Consider the following 19,836-nt stretch of genomic DNA (forward strand, 5'->3'; position numbering starts at 1 on the left):
TCAGCCTCTCTCTTGGAACAGCAGGGGTCTCCTAGTCTGACAGGCACCATACTGTGTGACAGACACCATACCGTGTATCAGGCACCATACTGTCTGACAGGCACCATGCTGTTTGACAGGCACCATGCTGTTTGACAGGCACCATACTGTGTGACAGACACCATACCGTGTATCAGGCACCATACTGTCTGACGGGCACCATGCTGTCTGACGGGCACCATGCTGTTTGACAGGCACCGTACTGTGTGACAGGCACCGTACTGTGTGACAGGCACCGTACTGTGTGACAGGCACTGTACGGTGTGACAGGCACCGTACGGTGTGACAGGCACCGTACTGCTCTACAACCCCATCACCCCAGGCAACAAGATACAGGGGTCATAGGCTTCTACATCTGCATTGCTCGCTGTTTGGGATTTTAGGCTGACTTTCCCGTACAGCACTTTGTGACATCCGGCTGATGTAAAAAGGGCTTTATAAATACATTTGATTGATTGATAGGCTAGAGTATGCCCCGGAAGAAACACCAGCAGAACATTGTCATCATCCTCATCATTTTAACCACCAACCACATCAAAGACGACCATCCATACTGTAGCAGAGATTATAATGACTCTACGAGATTTACCGAAATAGAACAGAAGCCAGCATACTGGATAGGAGCAGTGTTAGCAGAGGACAAATTAGCAGTGGACCATCCTAGGTGAATATGGATGTTTAACATCTTTACAGCAGTGAGAGGAGCTTGGTCCCCCGCTGCACATAACTGCACATACCATAATGTCTCTCTGCTAACAGACCCAGCACCATTTGTGCCTTCTCTATCAACATTGCACCCACAAGAGCCCCTCGGGCAGGCTACTACAGTACAGCCACCGTATGCTACCTGCCCTACCGGGCCCCTTTTTTAGAGTGTTACGTATTCCTCAACGTATGCTGTCGTTGTCGTTCCAGCGTCGTCACAGCAAACCACAGAGCAAAGATTTCGTGGCTGGGCTGATGATGTTGGGTGAGAATACAGCATGAGGAGCATGAGCATGAGCATGAGGAGCATACAGCAAACCACAGAGCAAAGATTTCGTGGCTGGGCTGATGATGTTGGGTGAGAATACAGCATGAGGAGCATGAGCATGAGCATGAGGAGCATACAGCATGAGGAGCATACAGCATGAGGAGCATACAGCATGAGGAGCATACAGCATGAGGAGAATACAGCATGAGGAGCATACAGCATGAGGATACAGCATGAGCATGAGCATGAGGAGAATACAGCATGAGGAGCATGAGCATGAGCATGAGGAGCATGACATGCATGAGCATGAGCATACAGCATGAGGAGCATACAGCATGAGGAGAATACATACAGCATGAGCATGAGGAGCATACAGCATGAGGAGAGCATGAGCATGAGCATGAGCATGAGGAGCATACAGCATGAGGAGCATACAGCATGAGCATGAGGAGCATACAGCATGAGGAGCATACAGCATGAGCATGAGGAGCATACAGCATGAGGAGCATGAGCATGAGCATGAGGGAGCATACAGCATGAGGAGCATACAGCATGAGCATGAGGAGCATACAGCATGAGGAGCATACAGCATGAGCATGAGGAGCATACAGCATGAGGAGCATACAGCATGAGGAGCATGAGGAGCATACAGCATGAGCATGAGGAGCATACAGCATGAGGAGCATGAGCATGAGCATGAGGAGCATACAGCATGAGGAGCATACAGCATGAGGAGCATGCATGCATGAGCATGAGGGAGCATACATGCATGAGGAGCATACAGCATGAGGCATGAGCATACAGCATGAGGAGCATACATGAGGAGCATGAGCATGAGCATGAGGAGCATACAGCATGAGGAGCATACAGCATGAGGAGCATACAGCATGAGGAGCATACAGCATGAGGAGCATGAGCATGAGCATGAGGAGCATACAGCATGAGGAGCATACAGCATGCATGAGGAGCATACAGCATGAGGAGCATACAGCATGAGGAGCATGAGCATGAGCATGAGCATGAGGAGCATACAGCATGATGGGAGCATACAGCATGAGGAGCATACAGCATGAGGAGCATACAGCATGAGGAGCATGAGCATGAGCATGAGGAGCATACAGCATGAGGAGCATACAGCATGAGGAGCATACAGCATGAGGAGCATACAGCATGAGGTGGACACACTGTACTGTAGACTAGACGCTCAGGGATCTATGGTTGTAGTCTGCGCCGCCAAATGACGAAACAAATCCGTTTTAACAGATTACCGTTTGGAGAAGGACGAGTTCACGGTTTGGGGCAACACTGCCTGTCCCACTTTTAGGGTCAAATGCCTCCGTTCTGAGCCTGTGGGTTTACATTATGCATATGGCGGGAAGTGACGTTTACAAAGCACCAAATGCTGTAGAGAGTGGCCTGATGCCAATACCAAATAGCTTCCAACTAACTATGTCAGCACATCAACATGCTACACAACAGTCAGTGAGTGGGGGATGACACGAGGTGCATACAAACTCTAAAATCAGTGAGTGATGATAAACCTACACCCCCTGCACCCACGTTCCCCTGCCACCACACTGACAGCAATGATCAATAATGAGGTAAACTGTGTCTTGTCTAACACCTCTGCTCTACGATACTGGACAAACACTCAACTAATCCACTGCCACTAAACTGCGTGGACAGCAGCGGTTAGCATACTTGGGTAAGGTCCAAATGTGCCCTTCACATGCAACACACGTTACCCCTCACTACTAGCCCCTCAATCTTCCTCACACACACACACACACACACACACACACACACACACACACACACACACACACACACACACACACACACACACACACACACACACACACACACACACACACACACACACACACAGGCACGCACACACAGGCATGCACACACATGCGCATAAACGCAAGCGCGCACACACACACACACACACACACACACACACACACAAGCACACAAGCACAAAAGCACACACACAGGCATGCACACACATGCGCATAAACGCAAGCGCACACACACACACACACACACACACACACACACACACACACACACACACACACACACACACACACACACACAAGCACACAAGCACAAAAGCACACACACAGGCATGCACACACATGCGCATAAATGCAAGCACACACACACACACACACACACAGACAGACATATCAGGGATCTCATGATGAGAACACACAGGAGAAGTAGCAGTGTGGTCCAAGGAATCCAAATACCATTCATCATGTGTAATATGGAGGGAAACCTTCAGTGTTGACATTTCACATCCTGCTTGCTGCATGGTGTCAGTCAAACACACCCCGTCCCTCTCCTCTTCTCCATCACGCACTAAAACATCCAGACCGTTCTAATGGCCAGGCAGGCTCACTTGCTTTTTCCTCTCTTCCTCTCCCTCTCTCCATCCCCACTTCCTCTGTCTGCGTAGCATCCTCTGCCTGATGCGCCCTCTCTCCCTCTCTCCATTCCCACTTCCTCTGTCTGCGTAGCATCCTCTGCCTGATGCGCCCTCTCTCCCTCTTCCTCCCTCCTTCTGTCATCCTCCTCCCTCTCTGCAGTGCTACGATGCTCTGCGCTCCTCACATCGCTGGCCGGCCGAGATGAGCCACAGAGTATTTTCCTCTAGCTGACGCTTCACAGACAGACTAGAAACACAAAACATCAGGAGCCGACATGACAGTAATGTACACACAGACATTTCCTTACCGTTCTCTCTGTCTCTCTGTCCTCTCTCTGTATGTGTCTCTCCTTCCTCACTGCAGCCACACTGTTTCTCTCGCTCCGATTCCTTCTCCGGCTTCTGCGCTCACAAACCTGCTGCTACAGAATGTCCGCCTCCTCCCCTCTCCATCTCTCTCTCTCTCAACTCTCCCCTCCCCTCACAGTCCTCCCTCCCCTCCCCTTCCACCAGATCTCTCACTCTACCTCTCTCTCTCTCTCTCTCTACCCCTCTCTCTCTCATTCTCTCTCTCTCTCTCTCTCTCTCTGCCCCCTCTCTCTCTTCCTCTCCACTATCTCTCTCTCTCTCTCTCTCTCTCTACCCCCCCCTCTCTCTCTCTCTCTCTACCTCTCTCTCTCTCTCTTTCTCTCTCTCTCTCTCATTCTCTCTGTCCACAGCATCAGACAGCTTTGGAGCTGTATTGGAGCTGACAGCTGGGATCTTTATATTGCTATCTGTTATGGCATATACAGGGCATTCTCCTCCATTAGCCCTCTCCTCCCTCTGTTTTCTCAATCCTTCTCTCCTATCCTCTCCCCTTCTGCCCTCCTGGTTAATTGCCTTCACCCGGCTGTCTTCGATACCAGCACATTCTCTCTCTCATTCACAATCAGTCTAGAGGATGAAAAAGAGACAGAGAGAGAGTGCTGCCCCCTCCCCCTCTCCTCCTGTTGTCGGTGCTGTGGCTGCTGGCTGGCTGAGGCTATGGACGATGGCTAGCTAGTGGCTGCTTCTCCTTTGTCCGCTGACGTGCAGCTCTCTCACAGAGACACACAGCGTCTGAATAAGGGGTTCCCCCCTGTATTCTCATGGTAATAAGTGTTGTCGGTGTGCTTTTTTTTGTCATGTGAGGATTTCTCCCAGGGTCCTCAGGGTAACAAGTGACACAGCACAGAGAAACACACCCACACACACACAAAGACAGTCATAATTCTCAAATAAAGAAACACATATTTTATTTAACCAAGCAAGTCAGCTAAGAACAAATTCTTATTTACAATGACGGCCAAAACCCTGACGACACTGGGCCAATTGTGCGCCGCCCTATGGGAGTCCAAATCACAGCCGGATGTGATACAGCCTGGATTTGAACCAGAGACTGTAGTGACACCTCTTGCACTGAGATTGCAGTGCTTAAGACCGCTGCGCCACTCGGGAGCCCAAACAAACAACATAAACACACCTACACACATCAATAAAGGATGAAGATGTGACCGACAGCCATTCCTCTGTCTTCGTGTGTTCTCTGTATGTTGTGACTTTGTGCACTGACACTGGCGCACACACACACACACCCACGGACAAACACGCTGTTGCTGTCGTGACCAAGAACATGTGTGTATATCAGCATCATGACACCCCTGGCCTCTGAGAGGTCACATGGTATGAGGGGTGTCCTTCCTGCCAACAGACTTCGTTAATTACAGCAGAGGTCGTTTTGGGCCTCTGGTCTATCTGATTCACAGGTATCTGTTAACCTCATCCTCTCTGGGGAGAAAGGATGGACCAATGGAGGGATTTGGAGTGTGTGTGTGTGTGCCGTCAATAGAAAAAGAGGCATTACCATCTGTACTGTACATTATGTGCTTGTCTGTTTCTTCATAGCATCCTTCTCCCCCTCTCTCCTTTCCTCAGCCGGCCCTCCATTTCACACACAGGCCGCAGAGACTTGGTCTGCGATAAACATGTGACACACTGATATCTCGGTCTACAAAGACAACTTAGGGAGAGAGGCAGACTAATGCTACCTGTCTTGTGTTGTTTCTATGATTCATATCATTCAGGTTAGAATGAGGAAGAACGATTCAATGTCTCATATGGCCTGGACCACCCGGAAGTATTCAGACCCCTTCTTTTCCCCCACATTGTGTTATGTTACAACCTTATCTAAAATGAATTCAATAAAACAATCTTCATCAATCTACATATAATACACCATAACGACAACGTGAAAGCAGTTTTTTTTTTTTTTTTGCAAATTTAAAATAAAAAGCAAAGTAAGTATTCAGACCCTTTGCTGTGAGACTCGAAATTGAGTTCAGGTGCATCCTCTTTCCATTGGTCATCCTTGAGATGTTTCTACAACTTGATTGGAGTCCACCTGTTGTAAATTCAATTGATTGGGCATGATTTGGAAAGGCAGACACCTGTCTATAGAAGGTCCCACAGTTGTCAGTGCTTGTCAGAGCAACAACCAAGCCATTAGGTCGAAGGGTTCGTCTGTCCGTAGAGCTCCGGGACAAGATTGCGTCGAGGAACAGATCTGGGGAAGGGTAACAAAACATTTCTGCAGCATTGAAGGTCCCCAAGAACACAGTGGCCTCCATCATTCTTTCAGTTTTTGACGATTGCTTACACACTGAAAGGGAATGCTTAGACAAAAGCATCAACACCTTTCGTAACCATGGCTTTAACAAAGGCACCAAAAGGTACAAACCCATTTTCAGCTTTGCACTTTGTTTGCAATTCTGCAACACACTTGCAAAACACTACACAATGTTTCTTATATTAGACACTTCGTTCAAGAATGAAATCTCTTGCAATCATCGGGAAAATACTTCTATTCAAAATGCAAAACATACCTGAAATTGGCAACACACACACACACACACACACACACACACACACACACACACACACACACACACACACACACACACACACACACACACACACACACACACATGAAAACACTTCTACAGTAATTGAACACCAATTAGTCTGAGCCTCACCACTACAAATAGACCTCAGGTAAGATCACCTCTTTGGTGAGAACTTTGCAAACATGGAGGTAGCGAGAGGAAGAGGAAGAGAGAGGAGTGGGAGGAGGATGAGGACAAGAACAAAGAAGGGGACCAGGCAATAGACAGAGACATTTGTCCGACGACATTAAGGGCTACTTTGGTGGACCGTGTCATAAGTCATGTCCTGACGATGAGGGAGGCAGAGGGTCCAGCCCAACCTGAGTGGCTACACGGTAGAATCCATAATATGGACATTTAGACTGGAGAACAGGCATGTCTTCAACGTTCTACACTAGACTGTACCTATGTAATTGTTGCACATCATCACAGTACAATACAATGTAGTCCTACAATATTAGGTCTACGCTCCTCAGTGAACAGGAAAATAGGTATAGTACTGTGAAGTACATGTAATACAGTTTTGATGTTACTGTGTACAGTATGACAGCCTGTAGCTTGTAGTTTTGACTGAATGTGTCTGACCCAACCCACCCCCCACCGCCGTAGACGTTGTAGTTCTGTGTTTTGAGTTACACCATATTCACAGTACAATGTGTGCATTTTTTGTTACAGAGAGTCCTGGACGTTGATGCAGCTGCACATCCTCATGAGTTCATTTCCATTGATGAAGCTGGGGGAATGTTACAGAGCCGTTGTGAATGTCTCTGTGCCGCGCAGGGGGAATGTTACAGAGCTGTTGTGAATGTCTCTGTGCCGCGCAGGGGGAATGTTACAGAGCCGTTGTGAATGTCTCTGGGCCGCGCAGGGGGAATGTTACAGAGCTGTTGTGAATGTCTCTGGGCTGTTACAGAGCCGTTGTGAATGTCTCTGTGCCGCGCAGGGGAATGTTACAGAGCTGTTGTGAATGTCTCTGGGCCGTGCAGGGGAATGTTACAGAGCCGTTGTGAATGTCTCTGTGCCGCGCAGGGGAATGTTACAGAGCCGTTGTGAATGTCTCTGTGCCGCGCAGGGGGAATGTTACAGAGCCGTTGTGAATGTCTCTGTGCCGCGCAGGGGGAATGTTACAGAGCCGTTGTGAATGTCTCTGGGCCGTGCAGGGGGAATGTTACAGAGCCGTTGTGAATGTCTCTGTGCCGCGCAGGGGAATGTTACAGAGCCGTTGTGAATGTCCCTGGGCCGCGCAGGGGGAATGTTACAGAGCCGTTGTGAATGTCTCTGGGCCGTGCAGGGGGAATGTTACAGAGCCGTTGTGAATGTCTCTGTGCCGCGCAGGGGGAATGTTACAGAGCCGTTGTGAATGTCTCTGGGCCGTGCAGGGGGAATGTTACAGAGCCGTTGTGAATGTCTCTGTGCCGCGCAGGGGGAATGTTACAGAGCCGTTGTGAATGTCTCTGTGCCGCGCAGGGGAATGTTACAGAGCCGTTGTGAATGTCTCTGTGCCGTGCAGGGGGAATGTTACAGAGCCGTTGTGAATGTCTCTGGGCCGCGCAGGGGGAATGTTACAGAGCCGTTGTGAATGTCTCTATGCCGCGCAGGGGGAATGTTACAGAGCCGTTGTGAATGTCTCTGTGCCGCGCAGGGGGAATGTTACAGAGCCGTTGTGAATGTCTCTGGGCCGCGCAGGGGGAATGTTACAGAGCCGTTGTGAATGTCTCTGTGCCGCGCAGGGGGAATGTTACAGAGCCGTTGTGAATGTCTCTGGGCCGTGCAGGGGGATTGTTACAGAGCCGTTGTGAATGTCTCTGGGCCGCGCAGGGGGAATGTTACAGAGCCGTTGTGAATGTCTCTGGGCCGCGCAGGGGGAATGTTACAGAGCCGTTGTGAATGTCTCTGTGCCGCGCAGGGGGAATGTTACAGAGCCGTTGTGAATGTCTCTGGGCCGCGCAGGGGGAATGTTACAGAGCCGTTGTGAATGTCTCTGTGCCGCGCAGGGGGAATGTTACAGAGCCGTTGTGAATGTCTCTGGGCCGCGCAGGGGGAATGTTACAGAGCCGTTGTGAATGTCTCTGTGCCGCGCAGGGGGAATGTTACAGAGCCGTTGTGAATGTCTCTGGGCCGTGCAGGGGATTGTTACAGAGCCGTTGTGAATGTCTCTGGGCCGTTGTTACAGAGCTGTTGTGAATGTCTCTGGGCTGGGGGATTGTTACAGAGCCGTTGTGAATGTCTCTGTGCCGCGCAGGGGGAATGTTACAGAGCCGTTGTGAATGTCTCTGGGCCGCGCAGGGGGAATGTTACAGAGCCGTTGTGAATGTCTCTGGGCCGCGCAGGGGGAATGTTACAGAGCCGTTGTGAATGTCTCTGGGCCGCGCAGGGGGATTGTTACAGAGCCGTTGTGAATGTCTCTGGGCCGTGCAGGGGATTGTTACAGAGCCATTGTGAATGTCTCTGGGCCGCGCAGGGGAATGTTACAGAGCCGTTGTGAATGTCTCTGGGCCGCGCAGGGGGATTGTTACAGAGCCGTTGTGAATGTCTCTGGGCCACGCAGGGGGAATGTTACAGAGCCGTTGTGAATGTCTCTGGGCCGCGCAGGGGGAATGTTACAGAGCCGTTGTGAATGTCTCTGGGCCGCGCAGAATGTTACAGAGCCGTGGAATGTCTCTGTGCCGCGCAGGGGGAATGTTACAGAGCCGTTGTGAATGTCTCTGGGCCGCGCAGGGGGAATGTTACAGAGCCGTTGTGAATGTCTCTGTGCCGCGCAGGGGAATGTTACAGAGCCGTTGTGAATGTCTCTGTGCCGGGGGAATGTTACAGAGCCGTTGTGAATGTCTCTGGGCAGAGCCGTTGTGAATGTCTCTGGGCCGAGCAGGGGGAATGTTACAGAGCCGTTGTGAATGTCTCTGTGCCGCGCAGGGGGAATGTTACAGAGCCGTTGTGAATGTCTCTGTGCCGCGCAGGGGGAATGTTACAGAGCCATTGTGAATGTCTCTGGGCCGCGCAGGGGGAATGTTACAGAGCCGTTGTGAATGTCTCTGTGCCGCGCAGGGGGAATGTTACAGAGCCGTTGTGAATGTCTCTGGGCCGCGCAGGGGGAATGTTACAGAGCCGTTGTGAATGTCTCTGGGCCGCGCAGGGGGATTGTTACAGAGCCGTTGTGAATGTCTCTGGGCCGTGCAGGGGGATTGTTACAGAGCCGTTGTGAATGTCTCTGGGCCGCGCAGGGGAATGTTACAGAGCCGTTGTGAATGTCTCTGGGCCGTGCAGGGGGATTGTTACAGAGCCGTTGTGAATGTCTCTGGGCCGCGCAGGGGGAATGTTACAGAGCCGTTGTGAATGTCTCTGGGCCGCGCAGGGGGATTGTTACAGAGCCGTTGTGAATGTCTCTGGGCCACGCAGGGGGAATGTTACAGAGCCGTTGTGAATGTCTCTGGGCCGCGCAGGGGGAATGTTACAGAGCCGTTGTGAATGTCTCTGGGCCGCGCAGCAGGGGAATGTTACAGAGCCGTTGTGAATGTCTCTGGGCCGCGCAGGGGGATTGTTACAGAGCCGTTGTGAATGTCTCTGTGCCGCGCAGGGGGAAATATCACCTTGTGCACCGCCATTAGTCTGCAAGGAGTTCTCCATCACCATGCCACCCTCGGTCCCTACAATACTGCAACACATAATCATATTTCTGGATGTATACTTGTATACTTGCCCCCTTTACTCCCCATTTCTCAATCCAATTGAGGAATTACTTTCGGCTTGGCGTTGGAAAGTGTAGGACCGCCAACCACATGACCGCCTGCCTCTTCTGCGAGCAATGGAGAAGGCATTCGGAGACATTGAGGTGGGGTCAGTCCAGGGTCGGATACAAGGCAATATTTTCCCCGTTGCCTAGCCAGGGATGACATTGCTTCATGTGGATGAGGTGATGTGGACAGACCCTAACAGAAGGCAGGATCCATAAACCATCCACCCCATCCCTTACAATCCTTTACAATACTTTTTGTTTACCATTGCACTGTAATTTTACTGTAATTATTTGAGTTTCCGTGAGTTTACAGTAACATATAGTATTGATTACTATACTGTAATTCTACTTTTCTTTTGTGTTTGTGTTGTTTTATAAACCTGCGATGGCAAAAGCTGTGTATATATATATATATTTCTTTCTGATGTCTTTCTATTTTTGTGTTGATTGAAATGTGAGTAGATGTACTGGAACAATCTTTAACAGAAGCCTATATGAGAAAATGAAAAAGATATACAAAGTACTAAAGACAGCAGTGTGTTGTATAAAGTACATCAGTGTGTTGTTGCTGCTTTGAAAGAGTAATTAAAATGGTGCGTCACGGCTGATGAAAGGAGCGGACCAAGGTGCAGCGTGGTGAGCGTACATGTTCTTTAATGAAGAAAAAGACGCCGAACAAAACAATACACACTACAAAAAAACTAAACTGTGACGCTTAAGGCTAAGTGCCATAAAGAAAGTCAACTTCCCACCAAGACAGGTGGGGAAAAAAGGCACCTAAGTATGGTTCCCAATCAGAGACAACGATAGACAGCTGTCCCTGATTGACAACCATACACCGGCCAAAACATAGAGATAGAAAATCATAGAAACACAACACATAGAAATGCCCACTCCAACTCACGCCCTGACCAAACCAAAATAGAGACATAAAAAGGATCTCCAAGGTCAGGGCGTGACAAGGTGTGTCTCATTTTGTTGCAAAATGCAATTTTGAAAAATGGTTGTTAGGTTTTGATGGCAGAGTTTCGTTTTGACAGAGAAGTGAGATGTTTATCTCCAAGTGTTGTGTCTTTGTTTTTGACACAATGAGCCACATTCTGCAACAAGTTCGTAAGCATTCACCCAAAAAAATTCAATGGAAGAAGTTTGGAAACACCAAGACTCTTCCTAGAGCTGGCGGCCTGGCCAAACTGAGCAATCGGGGGAGAAGGGCCTTGGTCAGGACGGTGCCCAAGAACCTGATAGTCACTCTGACATAGCTCCAGAGTTCCTCTGTGGAGATGGGAGAACCTTCCAGAAGGACAACCATCTCTGCAGCATTCCACCAATCAGAAATTTATGGTAGAGTGGCCAGACGTAAGCTACTGCTCAGTAAAAGGCACATGACAGCCCACTTGGAGTTTGCCAAAAGGCACCAAAAGCACTCTCAGACCATGAGAAACAAGATTCTCTGATCTGATGAAACCAAGATTGAACTCTTTGACCTGAATGCCAAGCATCACAGCTGGAGGAAACCTGGTACCATCCCTACGGTGAAGCATGGTGGCGGCAGCATCATGCTGTGGGGATGTTTTTCAGCGGCAGGGACTGGGAGACTTGTCAGGATCGAGAGAAAGATGAACAGCATGTACAGTACAGTACAGAGAGCTCCTTGATGAAAACCTGCTCCAGAGCGCTCAGGACCTCAGACTGGGGCAAAGGTTCACCTTCCAATAGGACAACAAGCAGGGGCGCCGCCAGGGATTTTGGGCCCCATGAAAAGATATCACATTGGGCTCCACCACCACAGGCCACACCAACCCTGCACAATTTCTGTAACCACACACCACCAGAACCCAATCGACCCATTCAAAGCTTTAAATAACTCTACCTTTGCAGGCTCGCAACTCTCTTGTAGTCCAATATTTCCTGTACGATATTTACTGACAGTGAGCTGTGAAAATATAACACTGTGCAGACATGCATGCAACATTCTGCATACAGTGGAATTCACTATTCGATGCAAGACTGACACCCCTTATAAGAAATGTGCTGAAGGCCATCTTTTCGAGTCTAAATGTAATTTGAATGGTCAAATTCTTGAATGGAAAATTCTCTTAACATTAATGAACAACTTAAAATAAATATAACTTAAATATACATTAACCTCTTCAATTAAAATAAATTAACATAATCAATAGCAAATCAGCAGCAGATTTTTGAACTAAGTATACATACCAACTAGAAAATAAGCAGCTGTAAAAGTGGAAATGGAAAAGGCCTGATGGTGACGCTAGAGGAAAGGTCAAGTGGTCACCAAATCAATAGGTTTCTTCCACTTGGAGTGATGATTGTGCACAACAAATTCTATGGAAATCCAGCCATTACTTTGAGATATATCTTGTTCTCAGTCTGTTCTCAATCTTGTTCTCGGCCCGTGGGCATCATGTGTGTAGTGATCCAATATCCATAGCCATGCCATTTAACAGTTATCAGTGGCCCTTGCTCAGCCTTACTCAACAAGAGCCCAGTGCCGATCCTTCTTGCTAGCAAAGTCACTGATCAGCGTGTACACATATGATAATATGTCCTATAATATAATGCCATTTGTAATAACATTATAACCACATTTTCAGTTACTACCATTTTGGTGATTAAATGATCTGCATGCACCACGGAAAAAAATTAAACAGCACTGAATCCTGCAGAATATTGATCCTAATTGCCTGCAGTTGCGTATTACCACCACTAGATGTCAGTAAATGACCAAAATAATTACAGTGTTTTAATTCTTATCATAAAGGATTTAATCATTCCCACGGATCCCCTGCAATTTTGTCAACTGCCATGTCATTCAACACAATGCTGCTCACCTCCTTCTTAATTTGGGAGTAGGGCTGGTTCAGGGGTATGGGGAGGGGGAGACAGGGGCTGCTGAGCCTGAAGCTGCATCTGTTGGGCCCGGCACCAGGCAGGGACAGGGACAACTGATTTAGCATGAAAAGCTTGCTAAAGGTTTGCCTGCATTGATTCAATGTCGGCTGAAAGAGGAGTGAAATGGGAACACAGAATATTCTGTGAAGATATTATGTAACTAATGTCATGGGAGCAAATGTAGCCTATTTCACTATGGACTAAGCTAACAGGTTAATTTCGACCACTCACGAACTACACCCACCTTCCTTTGTGCAAAATAGAGTGAAATACTATAAGAACATTACATAATGGATTACAACAATTACATAGAAATGATCAGACATTACATCTATTAACAAACAGCTCCTGATAACAACCTCTGAGAGGAGCCACATCGTGATCTAACCCCTGGATCAGGTCGAGAGGGAGTCGTGACACATCCATTTTCAGGCCTCCACACTGGGCATGAGTCACTCCCCCCTCCAAGGACTGGATGACTTACAGACTCAGACAGATAAACAAACAGAAAATAAAAAGACCGAATGCACACAGACTGTGCCACTGCCAAGCATCAGCTTCTGTCAAGAGTAGTACTTGGTTCAGTACTGATATAAGAGGAAGTGTGGGCATTCCTCTGTTATGGAATATGTCTGTCCTTTATAGGCACTCAATGAATGGCCCTTTTCTTGTATTACACTTAGTCTAGATAAAATATGATCTCATGAAAATTGATTACTATTGATGTTATTATTGGATTTGATATTATTTGATATATAAAAATAGGAAAGGATTAAAGGAGAAATCACAGAAATGTCCTGATATTAACTGCCCTCATATTTATTGCTCTCACTCTCATTCTCTCTCTCTCTCTCTCTCTCTCTCTCTCTCTCTCAAATAAATCACATTGCTGTCGTTTAGTTTGACTGGAGGCTTAATGCACTTTTAGCCTAATGCCATTCGGCGCCAGGTTCTCACTGTTTTCTCTCCCTGCAGCAGCCCGGAGTGTTCGACATGATTGTCTATCTCCTCCCTCCCTGCCACTCCCTGCATTAGCTCCTGGCAGACAGCCTTCTCAAGGCCATAGCTCTCAACTCAGGCCCCTCCCCCATCTCCACTTCTCTGTCCAGGCTGCTGCAGATAACAGCTAGGAGAATGGTCTGATTACGACCAATAACAGTGGAACACATTCAAGTTCGAAGCTATCAGATAGACAAGTCACTTTGCCAGAGGTACTGCACGTGGACAAGAAAATAGGATGAGCTCATAGCACCGCAATGTCCGTCCATTGACTGATACAGTATTTTAACAACAAGCCACAGGTAAAGGCGTAGAATTAATTTAATCCACGCCCGTTTTCTCCTTCACATTACGTTGGAGATGCTTAGCTGTTCATTAAAAGTCAATATTGCAGAGCACAAAAAGGGCAACAAGGAACCTCCGGATGGGATGAGTGAGAAAATAAACAGATGCATAAATGGATGATTGTATGATCGGAGGGACAAAGGACTGAAGAAGTGAAAGGAGGGGTATGATTCTATCAGCGAGGTGGACGGTGCAACCTTTTGGCAGCTGCCACCCGGGATGCAAGGTTGCTGGGAAATGTTTGATTGTGTTTCAAGCTGCGGTTCTGCAGAAGTAGGACACATTCATTTAAGTCAATTACAGCCTGCCTGCGCCAAACAGAGAGGAGTGGGAGGAAGGAGGAGAGACAAGGGAGGGAGTAGGGAGAGAGGAGACAGTGGACGGGATCCTAACCTTAAACAGCTATAAAATAGTTGACCAGGTCAGGTGGCACCAGCTCTCTTTGTAGTACCATGTTATCATCATCTGTCACGCACTGTTAAACTTGAAGTCATAGCGATGGTAAACAATGAGATCCGCCATCTACCAGTGTTCCACCTCTTCTACTCCCACACAGCCAACCCTTTCGACATCCGCTCTCCATGCACCTGTTTGTGGTGATACTTCCACCTCTAGCAACACGTAGGATGGAATAGGAACAACTATTTCAACAATTTCAACACTCAAATCTCCTCCGGTAGCAGTTGACACAAGACACGTAACAAAATGTGGAAAAAGTCACGGGGTCTGAATAAATCCCGAAAGCACTGTACACAAGAGTGTACAAAACATGCTCTTTCCATGACATAGACTGACAAGGTGAATCCAGGTGAAAGCTATGATCCCTTATTGATGTCACTTGTTAAATCCATGTTAAGCAGTGTAGACGAAAGGGGAGGAGTCAGGTTAAAGAAATATTTTGAAGCCTTGAGACAATTGAGACATGGATTGAATATGTTTGCCATTCAGAAGGTGAATGGGCAAGACAAAATATTTAAGTGCCTTTGAATGGGGTATTGTAGTGGGTGTCAGGCACACCGGTTTCTGTCTAGAGCTGCAACTCTGCTGGGTTTTCCACACACAACAGTTTCCCGTGTGTATCAAGAATGGTCCACCACCCAAAAAACATTCAGCCAACTTGACACAAATGTGGAAAGCATTGGAATCAACATGGGCCAGCGTCCCTGTGGAACGCTTTCAACACCTTGTGGAGTTGGAGCTCTTCCGAGGGCAAAAGAGGGTGCAACTCAATATTAGGAAGGTGTTGCTAGGCAACAGGATAGATAATAAAAAAGTAACAGCAGCGTATGTGATGAGTCAAAGTGTTGGGGCAAAAAGTGTAATGCAGATAGTTCGGGTAGCTGTCGGTTAACTATTTAACTAGCTATTTAGCAGTCTTATGGCTTGGGGGTAGAAGCTGTTCAGGGTTATGTTGGTTCCAAACCTGTCTACAACTTGCCTATGACTTGGGTGGCTGGAGTCTTAAACAATTTTTAGGGCCATCCTTTGACACCACCTGGTATAGAGGTCCTGCTGTAGGGTTTTGAATGTAGTCCCTGTCTCACCGTGTGAGTCTGACTGAATGAGACAGACTGGCTCTCCGGGTAATTTATCTCTTTATCGGTTCAACACATGAAGAGGAAGCTGTAGAAGGCCTTTCAAAAGGAGCAGGGGAAGTTCCTCGAGACGACGCCATGGTTGCTCGAGGCTCGATAGTTGTTGGATTGCGTCCCCATTCCCACAGCTCCGGCGGGTCAAAAGACTGGGATGTGTAGCGCACGGACACTCATTCAACTGGATGTGCCTATGGGCTGGGATGAGCTGATGTAGGCTAAATAGCATGAGGCACCGTCCATGTACAGTGCCTCAGAAAGTATTCATACACCTTGACTTATTCCATATTTTGTTGTGTTACAGCCTGAATTTAAAAAAATGATCTCACCCTTTAATGACAAAGTGAAAACATGTTTTTCAAAATCTTTTCAAAATGTATTGAAAATTAAATACAGAAAAATCGCATTTACAGAAGTATTCACACCTCTGAGTCAATACATGTTAGAATCAATTTTGGCAGCGATTATAGCTGTGAGTCTTTCTGGGTAGGTCTCTAAGAGCTTTGCACACCTGGATTATACAATATTTGACCATTATTCTGTTCTTCAAGCTCTGCAAAGTTGGTTGTTGGTTGATCATTGTTAGGCAGCCATTGTCACGCCCTGACCTTAGAGAGCCTTTTTATTTCTCTATTTGTTTAGGTCAGGGTGTGATTTGGGTGGGCATTCTAGTTTGTCTATTTCTTTGTTGGTTCCCAATCAGAGGCGGCTGTCTATCGTTGTCTCTGATTGGGGATCATACTTAGGCAGCCCTTTTTCCCACCTTCAGTTGTGGGATCTTGTTTGTGTGTAGTTGCTTTCTGCACTGCATATAGCGGCACGTTCGGTTTGCATTTTTTATTTTTTTTGCTGTAATTTAAAATAGAAGCTACCAAGCTGCACCTTGGTCTCCTTATAACAATGGCCGTAACAGCCATTTGCAAGTCTTGTCTCAGATTTTCAAGCCTATTTACTAAAACTGTAACTAGGCCACTCAGGAACATTCAATGTCGTGTTGGTAAGCAACTCCAGTGCATATTTGGCCTTGTGTTTTAAGGTTATTGTCCTGCTGAAAGGTGAATTTGTCTCCCAGTGTCTGTCGTAAAGCAGACTGAAACAGGTTTTCCTCTAGGATTTTGCTTGTGCTTAGCTCTAATCCGATTATTTTTTTATCATAAACTCCCTAGTCCTTTCTGATGACAACCATATCCATAACATGATGCAGCCACCACCAGGCTTAAAAATATGAAGAGTGGTACTCAGTGATGTGTTGGATTTTCTCTAAACATAACTTTATGTCGTGAATACAAAGCGTTAATTTTTTTGCAGTTTTACTTTTTTGCAAACATGATGCATGTTTTGGACTATTTTGTATTCTGTACAGGCTTCCTCCTTTTCACTCTGTCATTTAGGTTAGTATTGTGGCGTAACTACAACGTTGTCGATCCATCCTCAGTTTTCTCCTATCACAACCATTAAACTATTTAACTGTTTTTAAAGTCACCATTAGCCTTGTGGTGAAATCCCTGAGTGGTTTCCTTCTCTCCCTGAGTTAGGAAGGACGCTTGTATCTTTGTAGTGACTGAGTGTATTGACACACCTTCCAAAGTGTAATTTGATAACTTCACCATGCTCAAGGGGATATTCAATGTTTGCTTTTATTTTTACCCATCTGCCAATAGGTCGCCTTCTTTGAGAGGCATTGGGAAAACCTCCCTGTTCTTTGTGGTTGAATCTGTGTTTGAATTCACTGCTCGACTTGAGGGATCGTGTGTGTGTGTGTGTGTGTGTGTGTGTGTGGGGGGTACAGAGATGAGGTAGTTACTGTACTCAAATCACGTTAAACACTATTGCACACAGAGTATTAAGTGACTGGTTAAGCATGAAGTTTACTCCTGAACTTATTTAAGCCATATCAAAGGGATTGAATACTTATTGACTCAAGACATTTCAGCTTTTCATTTTTTTAATTAATTTGTAAAAAAAAAAAAAGTGAAACTAAATTCCAGTTTTACATTATGGGGTATTGTGCGTAGGCCAGCGACACAATCAAAATGTTGTCCATTTTAAATTCAGGCTGGAAAAAGTCAAGGTGTGAATACTTTCATAAGGTACTGTGCTTTCTCCTATTGGGCCTACTCACGAGAGCTATGGATGCAGGATTTGTGTGGCTGTAGTTACAGGCAGAAGGGTGTTAACCTAAAACGAATGCCAATAGGGATGGACGTTAAGCTGCAGAACAGAATGATTAACACACACACACACATGCACGTACACACAAATTGAGATTTATATGCCAGCCCCTGATTTCAGCCCCCTCTGTGTGTGTGTGTGTGTGTGTGTGTGTGTGTGTGTGTGTGATTTGGCGCCCCACTAGCCAAGAATAAGACCTCTCAAAGCCAGCATTCCCAGCACCCGTTTGAATCCCTGTTTGCCCTTAAGAGCATATGAGGATCCGACTCCTAAGTCCTAATGTAACAGTAACTTTAGACCGTCCCCTCGCCCATACCCGGGTGCGAACCAGGGACCCTCTGTACACATCAACAGTCACCCACGAAGCATCGTTACCCATCGCTCCACAAAAGCCACGACCCTTGCAGAGCAAGGGGAACCACTACTTCAAGGTCTCAGCAAGTGATGTCACTGCTAACTAGCTAGCTAGCCGTTTCACATCCGTTACACTAATGCCACAACATCGTTCTGCTTGCCAAATATTCACAGGCATTCCTCTTCCCACAGCAGGCCTCTAGAGAGGTTAGACCAGGGGCAGCAGGCCATCCTGGGTGACAGTGGTTGTTTCCCAAATGGCACCCTTGTCACGAATTCCGCCGATGTTGGCTCTCCTGCCTGTTCGGGCAGTGCGCGGCGGTCGTCGCCACGTCCTAAGTTTAATTAACGTCCTTATATGTATTAGGTTGTCCCGCCCTTGTTTTGTGCGGGATTGTTTTGTATTTCATGTATTTTGGTGGAGTACGTGTGTGTTATTTCTCCGGTCTATTTTTGATTTTTGATCTGTGTTGGATTATTCACCCTGTATGTTGGGTTGACCGTGTTGTTTTGATTGGCGGACGAATCACTTAACCTGCTCTCTGCGCCTGATTCCACCCACCTTGAGAATACGTGACACCCTATTACCTATGGGCCCTCGTCAGAAATAGTGCACCGTGAAGGGAATATAGTGCCTTTTGGGACACAACCTAAGTAGTGCAGCCGGTGTAATAAAGGGATGCTAGTTGAAACGCTGTGAGCCATTCATGTTATTGTTATTCTATGTGTAGGGAAGGATCTCCTTCACACTGTGGTTGGTGTGGCGACCCAGTCAGGTTTTTATAGACTGGTGTAAAATGCATTATGTAGGCCCTACATCACTGCTGCGGCGGGTGCAGACTGCAGATTGAAGTCATGTTGAAATTCAGTCCAAATGTATTCCTGAAAGTAGAAGCATGAACAAAACTGCCAAATGAATTTCTAGGTAGCGTCTCTTAGTTGGAACCTGAAGCTCACCACAGCAGTTGTTGTTTTCACTGTATTTCCTCATTTCCGTGTGAAGGAATTCAAACCATTCCGAACGAACAGAAGGTAGAAAACCGAGAAGCATTAATATCAGTGCAGGAAGTTGCTCTGCTCACGTTTGAGTGAATTGCTTGATCCATATTAAAAGGGTGACCCGTCCTCCGTCCCTCTCCCTTCTCTCTAAATTCCCAAATCTGGATCGAGGTGAGTTGTCTCACACCAAATGAGTACAGTGTCTGATAGCATTGCTATGGAATCTCCATGAAAGCACATCTGGCATCTGCAGTGCACTCTTCCTTAACAAGGTCAGAGCAGAGCCTCTACCCTCTGATGAATTTAGTGGAGAT

The 19,836-nt window shown here is 47.1% G+C and overlaps 1 protein-coding gene across 3 annotated transcripts in view; it reads right to left on the minus strand.

Moving 5' to 3' along the window:
* LOC112225953 (MAGUK p55 subfamily member 3) overlaps positions 1-3,894 on the minus strand; it is a 31,139-nt gene extending 27,245 nt beyond the window's left edge. For all 3 annotated transcript variants that reach the window (XM_042307557.1, XM_042307556.1, XM_042307555.1), the window contains exon 1: positions 3,758-3,894. The gene's annotated coding sequence lies outside the window, so the exon portion shown is untranslated. The remainder of the gene's footprint in view (positions 1-3,757) is intronic.
* Positions 3,895-19,836: the final 15,942 nt, after the last annotated feature.

The sequence above is a fragment of the Oncorhynchus tshawytscha genome, linkage group LG27 (genome assembly GCF_018296145.1).
Source record: "Oncorhynchus tshawytscha isolate Ot180627B linkage group LG27, Otsh_v2.0, whole genome shotgun sequence".
Classification (NCBI taxonomy): Eukaryota; Metazoa; Chordata; class Actinopteri; order Salmoniformes; family Salmonidae; genus Oncorhynchus; species Oncorhynchus tshawytscha.